Genomic DNA, 12484 nt, shown 5'->3' with positions numbered 1-12484 from the left:
TGCACGATGCTGTCGACTTCGTCCTTCCTTTTTTTCTTTTTCACTTGTCAGAAACTATTACGCTCTCTCTACTTCGCGTGTAGCCAACGGGTTTACTGTAAAAGCAGAAATTTTCGGTGGTGTAATATTTTCGGTATTCGCCAAAATCGGCGGTTCGGTAGCGGGACATTTTCGGTAAAACCCATTTTCCAGGTAAGTAAGTGTACTAGTACTACATGTATACAGTATCGGGTGTACCGACAATTTCGGTGCGTTTTATTTTCGGTAAAAATTGTCGGCACGGAAGTTACCGAAAATAAAACACCACCGAAAATTTCTGCTTTTACAGTACCTTCAGATATGCGATGAAGAGGAAAGGGTCTGACATCAGGTCGTTCTTCAGTGGACCGGTAGATAAGAGAGTTCGCGTTGAAGAGCCGTCCAAAGGTCCCTCGCAGCCGCTGTCGAGTGGAAATGTTCCAGTGCAGTTTGAAAATGTCGTGAGAATGGAATAAAACTAGGGACCGGCGGATTCTGCTCGAAAAGGTGGCATATTCTGCTCGAAAAGCAGTGAAATTGGCAGAACCATACAAACCTCCATTTTTTTTTATCCACATACCAAACATGCATGAAACTTACCAGAAAAAGTACCGAATTCTGCCAATTTTTCTGCCGGCAGAATCCGCCGGACCCTAAATACAACAGCTCTTCACAACTACTTCAGGACTTTGTTGTTGTTGTATTTGTTGTTTTTTTTGGGAAGGGGGGGGGGGGGGAGGACGGATACCTTGGGCCCCCTCTTCGGCCAAGTCCTGGATCCGCCACTGTGTCATGCATATTGTCCTGCGTGCGGATGAGGCTGTAGAGGGTTGTGTCGTCTGCAAAGGAACTAATTACTTAGTCGCGTCTCGGGAGACAGGCACTGATCCAGGTCAGACACATACAAGAGGAAAAGTGTCGGGCCAAGGATACTGCCTTGGGGCACGCCTGCTGTTATGGGCGCCGGAGAGGATGAGTCGCCGTGGACCAGGACTGATAATTTGCGGTTCAGGAGGTAATCCTGCAGCCAGTGCAGCAGGCATCCACCAATGCCAACGTTCTTGGCTTTGAAAATCAGTCCAGAGTGTGATACCCGATCAAATGCTCCTGCTATGTCCACCGCCACCATGTGAGCGTACCCTCCATCGCTGACAGTCTTGACCCACTCAGTGTGCAAAGCAGTGAGGATGTCGCACGTGCCTCTTCCTTGCCGAAAGCCATATTCAGTGGCGGGTTTAGGGGGGGGGGGCGCGGGGGGCGCGCGCCCCCCCCCTCAAAAATTTCGACCTAGGTTTCGAAAAATAATACAGGGCGCGCGCCAGGTCGAGCTAGACTAGGCTTTTTTTTTTTTTTTTTTTTTTTTTTTTTTACTAAGGCCACAGCTTCCAATCATGACATGCAAAGCAGCGGTGCAGCATCGCAGGCATGAATCGTGGACGTGGTGACGGGGTCTGATGTGCTCCACCGACCTAGGGTCTCGGCTTCACTGCACAGCAAACGCGTCGAAAGAAAACGGGGGCTAATAATTATCGGGAGATGGGGGGGGAAGAAGAAGAGAAGAAAGAAAGAGAGAGAGAGAGAGAGAGAGAGAGAGAGAGAGAGAGAGAGAGAGAGAGAGAGAGAGAGAGCGAGAGAGAGCGAGAGAGCGCGAGAGAGAGAGCGCGCGCGAGAGAGAGAGAGAGAGAGAGAGAGAGAGAGAGAGAGAGAGAGAGAGAGAGAGAGAGAGAGAGAAAAAGAGAGAGAGAGAGAGAGCGAGAGAGCGAGAGAGAGCGAGAGAGAGCGAGAGCGAGAGAGAGAGAGGGAGAGAGAGAGAGAGAGAGAGAGAGAGAGAGAGAGAGAGAGAGAGAGAGAGAGAGAGATAGAGATAGAGATAGAGATAGAGAGAGAGAGAGAGAGAGAGAGAGAGAGAGAGAGAGAGAGAGAGAGAGAGAGAGCGAGAGAGAGAGAGAGCGAGAGAGAGAGAGAGAGAGAGAGAGAGAGAGAGAGAGAGAGAGAGAGAGAGAGAGAGAGAGAGAGAGAGAGAGAGAGAGAGAGAGAGAGAGAGAGAGATATAGAGAGAGAGCTGGGAGATAGAAGAGCACAGTGCTCTTGGTGATGGGGGCTGCGAAGGATAGCAGGTTCTGGGATATGTGCATGAGAATCAGAATATTGGTGATGATGGCAGCAGGGTTATAAGGTAAGCAGCTGAACACTCATAAGAACAGGGAAAGCGTTGGCGAGCAGATTCAAAGTGCATCAGTAGCAGAGAGCCAGTCCTGAGCAAGAAGGTGACGGTACACCTGGCTCGGGGCGCGCGCGGCCTGAAACGATTGTCCAAAAGCGGTTGCACGGTGCGGTGCTCGAGCTGGTGTTGATTGTACACACTGCAGACTACAGTACACTGTACAGTCTACAGAGCTAGAGTAGAGTCTACGTACAGTGAGCATGCACGCCTACAGAAACACGGTGACCTGACTGTGTTACAGTGTGTACTGTTGTACAGTGTGATCCCTGCTGGGACGCGCGCTCGACGCGTCTTCAACGGTACAAACATCGAAGAAAAGTCTTCGATCGAGTCAACCAATGGATTTTGCGAAGTAAAACAAAGTTTAAAAAAAAAAAAAAAAAAAAAAAAAAAAAAAAAAAAAAAAAAAAACCAAAACACGATTCGAATGCCGAGGGCTCAGGCGATCATCCTCGTTCGAATCGTGTTTTGGTTGACTCGAAGGCTTTTCTTCGATGTCTCAGGGACATCCCAAAAGGCCAAGCTCTAGCCAGCAGAGCCTGGAATTTTTGTAAAGCGTTCCTGTGGCGGCGCAACTCCTGCTGCCGCTCCAACAGGAAACAGTGGGAGTGATGAAGTCGCTGTTATTCCAGACAATCCAGTTGAACTTTCGGAGCGGACTGACAGTCAAACTCCGCCAGACGTGGAAGAACCTGTTGTCAGCGAGCAGCCAGAACATAAAGAACAGCGCACAGTGACAAGTACCGCTGCCTATGTAAAGGATACTTTGAGAGCGGTGAGAAATTGTTGGACTCGCAAATTTGAAGTTTACAATGTACATTTGTTGCTGCGTGTACAGAAATACTGCTCGTGGTGTGTGAGATTTACGGCTTGTTGTTGTTGTTGTTGTTGTTGTTGTTGTTGTTGTTTATTTTACTTCACCAAATGCCGGAACAGGCAGAGATGCCTTCTCACCTGCCCATAGGATAGGTTCTCACAGAATGATGAAGGGATGATATGCAAGGGAAAACAAGAAATGATAATAATGATATAACTTATAAGACAGAAAGGACCAAAAGAAGAAAGGGAAAATTTATATCAAGAACAATTTCATGGAGTCAGAAATAGAAAGACAATAATTTCATGGAGTCAAAGAATTGAAAGACAATCTCATGGAGTCAGGAACACGTGGTTGATTTTATAGACATGCATGCACAAATGATTGATAGATGAGAAGGTTGGAATTTATGGCAGATAATAAAAGTTTAACGAGGACAAAGTAAGTATATCAATGGCAGAAAGAGCTTTTCGGAAGGAACCAGGGACACGTATCACTCTAAAATCAGAGGGGAGAGCGTTCCAGAGAATGCTTCCCCAAAACATCATGCTCGATCGTACCGCAGGCCCACGGAGAAAGGGAACTTGAAGCAAGTTCGACACTTGTCCCCATGTGGTGCGCTGATCCTCCGGAACAGTCTCTGGGGCCGTTCGGGTGAATAACTGTTGAAGAAGGGGCTACAGGAGGAGCTTCTTGACATTGGTTTTCAAAATGGCTGACCTGGGACAGTAGCATGATGTCATCTACCCCCACCCCATCCCGCCTTGATCCCGGCCGCAACCCCCCCTCAGCCAAATCCTGGACACGCCACTGATATTGACTGTCGGGCAGAATATTGAAACGCTCCAGATAATTCACGAGCTGCTTGTTTACTATACTCTCCATTACTTTTGACAGGATGGATAGTAGTGAGACTGGCCGGTAATTCTTGGGATCCGAGCGGGGGCTCTTCTTGAAGACTGGAACCACATGGGCCAGCTTCCATTTGGTAGGTTGAACACCGTGGCGAAAGCAGAGTGAGAACAGTTTGGTGACTGGTTCTGCAAGCTCACTGGAGCACTGAGCTAGGACTCTTGCTGGAATATTGTCAGGTCCTGTTGCCTTCGATGTATTCAGCTTGGCTAGACGGCGGCGTACATCAGCAAGCCGGAAATGGATGCGGTCAAGACCATGGCGGTCCAAATGCTGCATTTCTGGCAGATCGTCTGGAGAGATGTCATCATCTGCAAGGCTACACTTCTGGGAGTTGCATGGCAACGGCATGAACTTGACCAAAACGTCGCGGCCACGTTTCAAATCGTGACCGCGACCTCCGGAGACGTGAAGCGTATTTGTGTACAACCTGGCCTGAAGTATGTTCAATTTCTCAAATTCCGGTGTGTTGATTCATGAAAATCGGCGGTTGTCGATGCCACCTCGACATTTGCACATTTTTAAAATATTGTAGTTGTGGTCCTGCACGCACGCACCGCCTTATATGCATTCTTTGCCCTTTTTGGACGATGTCGATTTTGTTTTTGTAGTTGTAGCTGCGCCTTGATCCAAGAGGGTGGTGGCGTTCCTGCGGATGCGGAAAACTGGGCCTTTGGCCGAGTCTCACGCGAACCGTGAAATTTTTTTTTTTTTTTTTTTTTTTTTTGTAGTTGCTTCGTTGCAGGGAGTCGTAAAATAGTGGTATTTTACGACTCCCTGCTTCGTTGTGATCGGGTCAGTGACCAATTTCTACAGTGTACTCGGTCAATACGATGGCAGCTTGGTCTGGCTTTTCGGTTTCGGAAATTATCTTTCTCTACTTTTCTGCGATGATGGAATGCCATACCCCAAGACATTTCAGTTACATATCATCGGAAAATACAGTTCTCATCTCGGCAACAGACGAAAGAAACCACTACCGGAATTTCCACTGCACTGGCACTTGCTCTGACCACGAGGTCAGGAAAGCGAAAGCGCTTGGGTGTCAGCGGCAGACGGCAGTCCCTCAAGAGTCCAAACCTACCTGATTGTATGAATTTTTTCGTTGACTTCAAGAATACGAGCCACGAGGCACTTCCTCCAACATGCAACATGCGAAAAATTACATCCAAAACCGTTAAACGGGCCACAACTTTATTAGGAAACGCACGAACTCTTTTGGATACGAACTGCAATTCGTAAAGTTTGTGTGACAAGTTCACGTCTACCCGTGTACGAAGCCTAGTGTGAGCACGACTGCCACGTTTCTGCGTTTTGCTGACGCATGGACGCGTCCTCATGATCGCAGTGTGAGCGCGCCCTTAACGCCACCCACCATCACCCGCTAAACGCCACCCACCATCACCCGCCAAACGCCACCCACCATCACCCGCTTAAACGCCACCCACCATCACCCGCTAAACGCCACCCACCATCACCCGCCAAACGCCACCCACCATCAACGCCACCCACCATCACCCGCTAAACGCCACCCACCATCACCCGCTAAACGCCACCCACCATCACCCGCTAAACGCCACCCACCATCACCCGCTAAACGCCACCCACCATCACCCGCTAAACGCCACCCACCATCACCCGCTAAACGCCACCCACCATCACCCGCTAAACGCCACCCACCATCACCCGCTAAACGCCACCCACCATCACCCGCTAAACGCCACCCACCATCACCCGCTAAACGCCACTCACCATCACCCGCTAAACGCCACCCACCATCACCCGCTAAACGCCACCCACCATCACCCGCTAAACGCCACCCACCATCACCCGCTAAACGCCACCCACCATCACCCGCTAAACGCCACCCACCATCACCCGCTAAACGCCACCCACCATCACCCGCTAAACGCCACCCACCATCAGTGCATCACCCGCTAAACGCCACCCACCATCACCCACTTAACGCTCAACATCTTCACCCGCTACGTATACTATGAGCTCGCAGAGCCACTGTCCAAGTTATTTGCTTTATGCTTCCGGTCTGGAGTGCAACCTAGGATGTGGAAGACGGCCAACGTGGTTCCGATCCACAAGCGGTCTTCCCGCTCAACCCTTAAGAACTACAGGCCCGTGTCCTTACTGTGCATAATCTCGAAAGTAATGGAAACTCTTGTAAACAGACACATCGTAAACTATTTTGAAGACCATCATCTGCTCACGTCGCACCAGTTTGGATTTCGCAGAGGCCTCGGAACATCGGACGCTTTGCAAGCTCTCCAAACTGCCTGGGCAAGCGCTGTGGGCGGTGGAGGGGCGGCTCGTATCCTTGCTGTGGACATCGCAGGAGCGTTTGATCGTGTCTCGCATGTCGGCCTCCTCCACAAGGTACGTAGCCTAGGCATAGATGGTCCGCTTCAGAGATGGCTGGCGTCGTACCTGGACACCCGTTCCCTACAGTGCCTCGTTGGAGGGCGGACATCATCTAGGTATACGACCTCCGCTGGAGTCCCCCAGGGAAGCATCCTTGGACCAACGCTTTTCCTGGCCTACGTCAACGACGCGCCAGATGTTCTCGCTGACGGCGCCAGCTTGGAAGCCTATGCTGATGATACAACTTTGTACAGCTTAGTCACCTCCCAGCAGACCCTAACAGTCGCCGCGCAGTCACTGCAGGTGTCCGTTGACCGACTGCACGAGTGGGGTCGTACATGGAAAGTGATGTTTGAACCGACCAAATCCCAGGCCATGACAGCCACCCTCAGACGCACCGGCTTAGATCTCCCCCCACTCCTGTTTGGTGGCACACTGGTGCCCGAGACAACCACCATCACCCTCCTTGGTGTGAAGGTGGACGCCAAGTTGACCTTCAGCGATCACCTACGCTCCGTAGCCACCCGTGCACGCCAACGGCTTGGGGTCCTAAACAGAGCCGCCCACATACTCACCCCCGCCGGCCGGACGACCGTATACAAGGCGTTCGTACGACCAGTCATGGAGTATGCGCCTCTTGTATGGATGGGAGCTGCGCAGAGTCACCTCCAGCGTCTGAACAATGTTCAGCGCCGCGCGCTTCATGCTATCGGCCCTGGGGCACACCTACCCAGCCTTGCCATCCGCCGCACTGTTGCCTCGCTTGCCTGCCTGTACAAGCTGCACTACTTGCCTGGTCCTCCGCAGCTGCTCTCTGTGTTGCCACCGCGCCACATCATCTCTACCAACCCCAGAACTCGCAGCGAGCACGGTGCTGTCAGTGGCCATGACCACCAGCTCCAACACCAGCTGCCTGCATCTGCCCCGCTGGCACTGAAGCGCTCGTTCCCACACTGCAGCATCAGCGATTGGAACTCCCTCCCTGCCGCTCTCCTATCCCAGCCTCCCCACAGCAAGAGAATGCAATCATTCAAAACGAATGTTTACCGCCATCTTCGCAGCACAAACTGGCTCTGGGCAGTCGATTCCCTATGAATAGTATGACGCTAAGACAGTTTCTCCCCCACAATCGCTCGTGTTAAGCCTTGGGTTTTTGCATCTTTCTCACCTGTACAGCTCTATCTTCTTCTTTTTTCATTGTTTTTGGTGCGTGTTTTTTGGCCGTGACGCCGAGACCTCAGGTCGGCAGAGTCATCAATGCCCCACCATCACTGCTGCGTCTCGGTGCAGCGCCTGCTCATTAGTTGTCACGTTTGTCCTAGTCTCCGTACCATTGTCTTTCCTTATTCTTTTCGAGCTGGTTATGTGAACGTAGTAAAAAAAAAAAAAAAAAAAAAAAATACTACAGAGCCACCATATGGCATGTTCTCTATTTCTTTCCTTGGCGCTGATGGGTGGAATTCTCTGCCTGTCTCGTGTCGTCAGGTTGAGCATCTATCCGTTTTTGTTTCGCTCTGTAAAGAGCACTTAGGGTTCCCTGTAACAAGACGGCAACGTCTGTAGGGCCTTCCCTATCAAAATAATAAATTCTACTACTACTACTACTACTACTACTACTACTACTACTACTACTACTACTACTACTACTACTACTACTACCATAAAGCGACACTATAAGCGACACTATAAGCGACACTATAAGCGACACTATAAGCGACACTATAAGCGACACTACAACCACAAGTCGGACATGAACATCGAGTCAAGGAGGAACAACACGGATCTGTCCAAGCATGTACGGCGAGAAGAACACACCGTTCACCATCAAGTGGAGGATTGCTGAGCAAGCTAAAGGGTATAGCAACGTCAGCAAACGGTGCAATCTATGCGTGACAGAGAAATTCCGGATCATTACCGCCGACAGGAATACCCACCTGAACAAGAGGAGAAAGTTAATCTCCAAATGCCGTCATGCCAACAAGTTTCAACTCAGCAGGGTAACGTGATGGACGACATTTAGTATTAATACATGAGCCATGCCAGGCTGGGGGTGGCTGTTTTGCCCGTCGGGGGTCGGGAAGTGGCGATTGGGGCTGGGTTCCGCGGGGCGCGGGTATGGTGAGCATTCCCCAGGGCTCATGGCTCACACGCTTTGGCGGGTCTTGACTTAGTCTTTTACAAGGGCAATCCCCACAGACTGTAAGTCTTTTTACAGGGTACCCTAGGTAAGTGCGTGAAATAGGGCTTCTGTCGCCGGTTTGTCCATGCCCTGGTGGGTGTGGTAGTCACCCCCCCCCCCTCCCCTTGCCTGGCGTGAGTGATTCTCATTACGCCCGATCCCCATCACCATTTTTACCACCCTAGGTCACAATGTCATGTGTCGCAATGCAGCACAAAAATTAATATATTGATGTGTTGCCAGAGAATCGCACTATTCCTGCACCCTATGCTCTATACTCTCAACATCTTTTTCCTCTTATAAATCACGCTGATTTTTGTCACCTCCTTTTCCTCGCGCTATTGAAATGTTGTACCTCCATCGCCTCTGCCCTCTTTTCTCAAGACCCTCCGTATAATATATTCTAGTGATTGTTAGTCTTGGTCATATGCTGCCTGATGAGTGTTTTCACACGAATTTCCAAGTCACAGCGGAAAGATCTTTGTTTGCTTCATTGCTGTGTAATCTGTGTATATAGTATACAGTATTCTTCGTATAAAGTATTCTTAGTTTTTCTTCGCTAACGACAATCGTCACCACCCACGCAACTACAGTACATGTAAGGTCAAGGAGGAATAGTCTCCGTAGCCTGAAGCTGCCAAGATGGAATGCGGTACCTTCCATCACTAGACATGGTCATGGTTAGCATTTTACCGTTCGCGCTACATCCAACGGTACTCGTACCCAGCACCCAAAATACCACCGGTTTGATATCGTTTCGACGATATAAAGTTCAATCGATACTAAGTCTTATACATGTCAGATAAGCTCTATTACATGTACATACCGTGAGAACGAAACGGTAAGATTTCAACTAGGGTGACGTCACAAGCCGATCGTTGTGTCAGAAACCGAAATACCAACCATGTCTTGAAAACACACACGAAAACAAACGATACAGGACGAACTTTCCTTGGTTCCCTGCCCTCGCCTGATACATAATATGCTATACAGTCATGTACATGTACACTGTACATTGCTTGGCTATAAAAGATGCTGCATGGCTAGCTTCCTTATGTTCAGAATCATTTAGGTTAGAACTAGTGAGACTAGAATTGTTTTCCCGGAGGCAGGAATGCAATAACACGAGAAAAGGACTCACGTAAGGCTCTTCAACATTTAATTGAATGAGTATACGTTCAAGCCTTATCGAAGAAGAGCTAAAGTGACAACGAAGAAAATCCATTGTCCCTGTTCATTTGATTTTGCCTGTAGTTTGCCTGTATCTCAGTTCACCTAACGATAAGGCTTGAAAGTGCATTACAGTAAAACCTGTCAAGGCGACCACTCGGATAAGGCGACCACCTGCCCCAAACGACCACTGCCACCAGGACCAAGGGATGCTATTTCCAGTCGAATGACCCTGGATAAGGAGACCACCTGGCAATGGAGACCACATTTTGATTGTCCCTTGAGCAGTGGTCGCCTTAGACACGTTTCACTTTACTTTTATTGTACACTAGTGAAAATTTCAAGGTGATGTTGAAGAGCCTGAAATGTGTCCTTTTTCTTAGAGTTATCGAGATTAGAACTGATTTTACTTCACAAGCAGTGAACAGAGAATTGACTTTTGCTTCTTTTTTTAAAATAATAATTAGAACCTTCTCTTTTACTGTCATCTTCATCTCTACCCAGAGCTAGAAGAAACTTTACGTTTGGAGACAAGCGGGCAAAATCTAACATTACTAGGCCTGCATGTCCGACGGGAAAGCATGCGAACGAGCGAGCCGGGCCAGAGGATAGCCTACTAGTATTAGGCATACGATCGTGGCTAAGAGAGGTCGCGGTATCTAGAGAAGAGTACACAAGTAACATTATGTTAGTTTGCTAAGCCACCAGGTAGAATTAGGACACTTTTCTTGTGCCGCTGTAAGCGGTGAACCCCTTGATAGGCCACAAGCCTCTGGGTCATCCTAATAAAGATATTATTACAAGTATTATTACTTCATGATCGGCGCTGCAACTCGCCATGGTGATAATGCGTCTGACGTCATGTTACCAAGGAAAACATGGCGTTTAGGGACCGGCTGATTCTGCTCGAAAAGCAGAAAAATTGGCAGAACCATACAAACCTTATGGCGGGCAATTCCTCGAATTCTGCTCCATTTCTTTATCCACACACCAAACATGCATGAAACTTACCAGAAAAAGAACCGAATTCTGCTAATTTTTTGCCGGCAGAATCCGCTGGACCCTAAATTGGCGTTTGGCCCTGTTCGCCACACTCCAGGGCCTCATGACATCGCATGTGCTTAGCTTGGCAGGCGGGATGCACTAGCGCATGTCACGTTTTGAAGACATGCCACCTCCACCAAAGTCAGATGCTTGCAACTTGTGACAACGAAATGAAGTAGTGAAAAGAAGTACGACGTCCAAAATGAAGCCGGAGTGCCCTCCCCCCCCCCCCCCACATACACACACATACAACTTAGCGGTTAATACGGTTCTCGATGTCACTTCCAGATCCCAAGAGACTGTGGAGTAGTTTTGTCTTTCTCCATGCTCCATCTTCATTTGAAAGTGCTACAAATTGAGGTTTTGTTACCTATAATCTCAGGTTATCCTGGGCCAAGATTGGCTCACATTTCGCTGCAGTGGCCACCACCGCATCGCGATCGGTGTCATGTATTGTGGTGTCATCTGCATGCTGTGAGAAATGAGTAGGCCGGTATGAAGGAGAGGTGCAGACCGCTCTCACCTGCCTCGTTGCACTTTCTGCGTAGACACAATAATTCCTCTCCGGTTTTAGTATCAGTCGCCCGATGATTGCATTTGCACGAAACACCGTTACACCGAGTTACGAATCCCAACTGGTCCTTTTTTTATCCTTCCCGTTTGTAATACGGTAATACCAAGAGTCCATAACCCCGAGTTATGGACACCTATACATTAGTTGGTTTGCACTATTCAAAACAGTGCTCAAAACCGGGGGGGGGGGGGGGGGAGGGGATAGACCTCTCTAATATTGAAGCCAGAATGTTCAGTTGAAGCTTTGAGTTGCACGCCCATCACGCAACGAAATAACGTCACACGACGGAGTGGGGTGGGGGATTATCGCTATTCCTTCAGAAGAATCAGAACTAGGCTTAGGGCGCGTTCGAATTGTCTTCATCAACTGTTCAAACAAATTTTATAGAGAGTTGAAGTAATAGGTTTTTTTCATTTGACCCGACGAGACCACACGACGCTTGCAGATCACAGCACGAACAGTTCACCAGCCACACTCCACGAAAGCAAGTAGTAGTAGTAGTAGTACTCCTGACAAGTTTTGTTTCGTTCCATAGTTCTGCACTATTCATTTTGTGTTGATATGTCACGTACAAGTACATGTATATGAGTTAGTTGAGTGTTTACACCTTGCGCCGGTATCTTCTCTATAAAAATCATTTTTCAGCTAAACCCCTTCATTCAACAACTGCTTCTCCTCTGATGAGTTCCCCGTTATATCTCTATGGAACGAAACAAGACTTGTCAGGAGTACTACTACTACTACTACTTGCTTTCGTGGAGTGTGGCTGGTGAACTGTTCGTGCTGTGATCTACAAGCGTCGTGTGGTCTCGTCGGGTCAAATGAAAAAAACCTATTACTACTATTTGACGGACCTATTGAAGATGGCAACAAAGAATTATTAAAAAGTTGAAGTGTCCCATTAGAACTGTTTCTATCATTTTAGAGTTTTTCGGTGGAATTGTCATGGCGATGATGACGTCAGATCAGATCGACCATCGCCATACTACATGACGTAGCTATTCCAAACTCTTCGAAACTAATCCACCTCTCCCAGTTTGTGGAGTTTCGAGGAACTTCGTTTTTCTGAAGAGGCCAATAAAGCCACCTCTTCAGAAAAACGAAACTCCTCGAAAAGTCAAAGAGTGACAATTCGAACGCGCTCCTAGCTTGCACCTCAACACCGAGTTCCTA

This window comes from Sycon ciliatum, chromosome 13, assembly GCF_964019385.1.
Source record: "Sycon ciliatum chromosome 13, ocSycCili1.1, whole genome shotgun sequence".
NCBI classification, from domain to species: domain Eukaryota; kingdom Metazoa; phylum Porifera; class Calcarea; order Leucosolenida; family Sycettidae; genus Sycon; species Sycon ciliatum.
Note: the sequence above shows the minus strand (reverse complement) of the source record.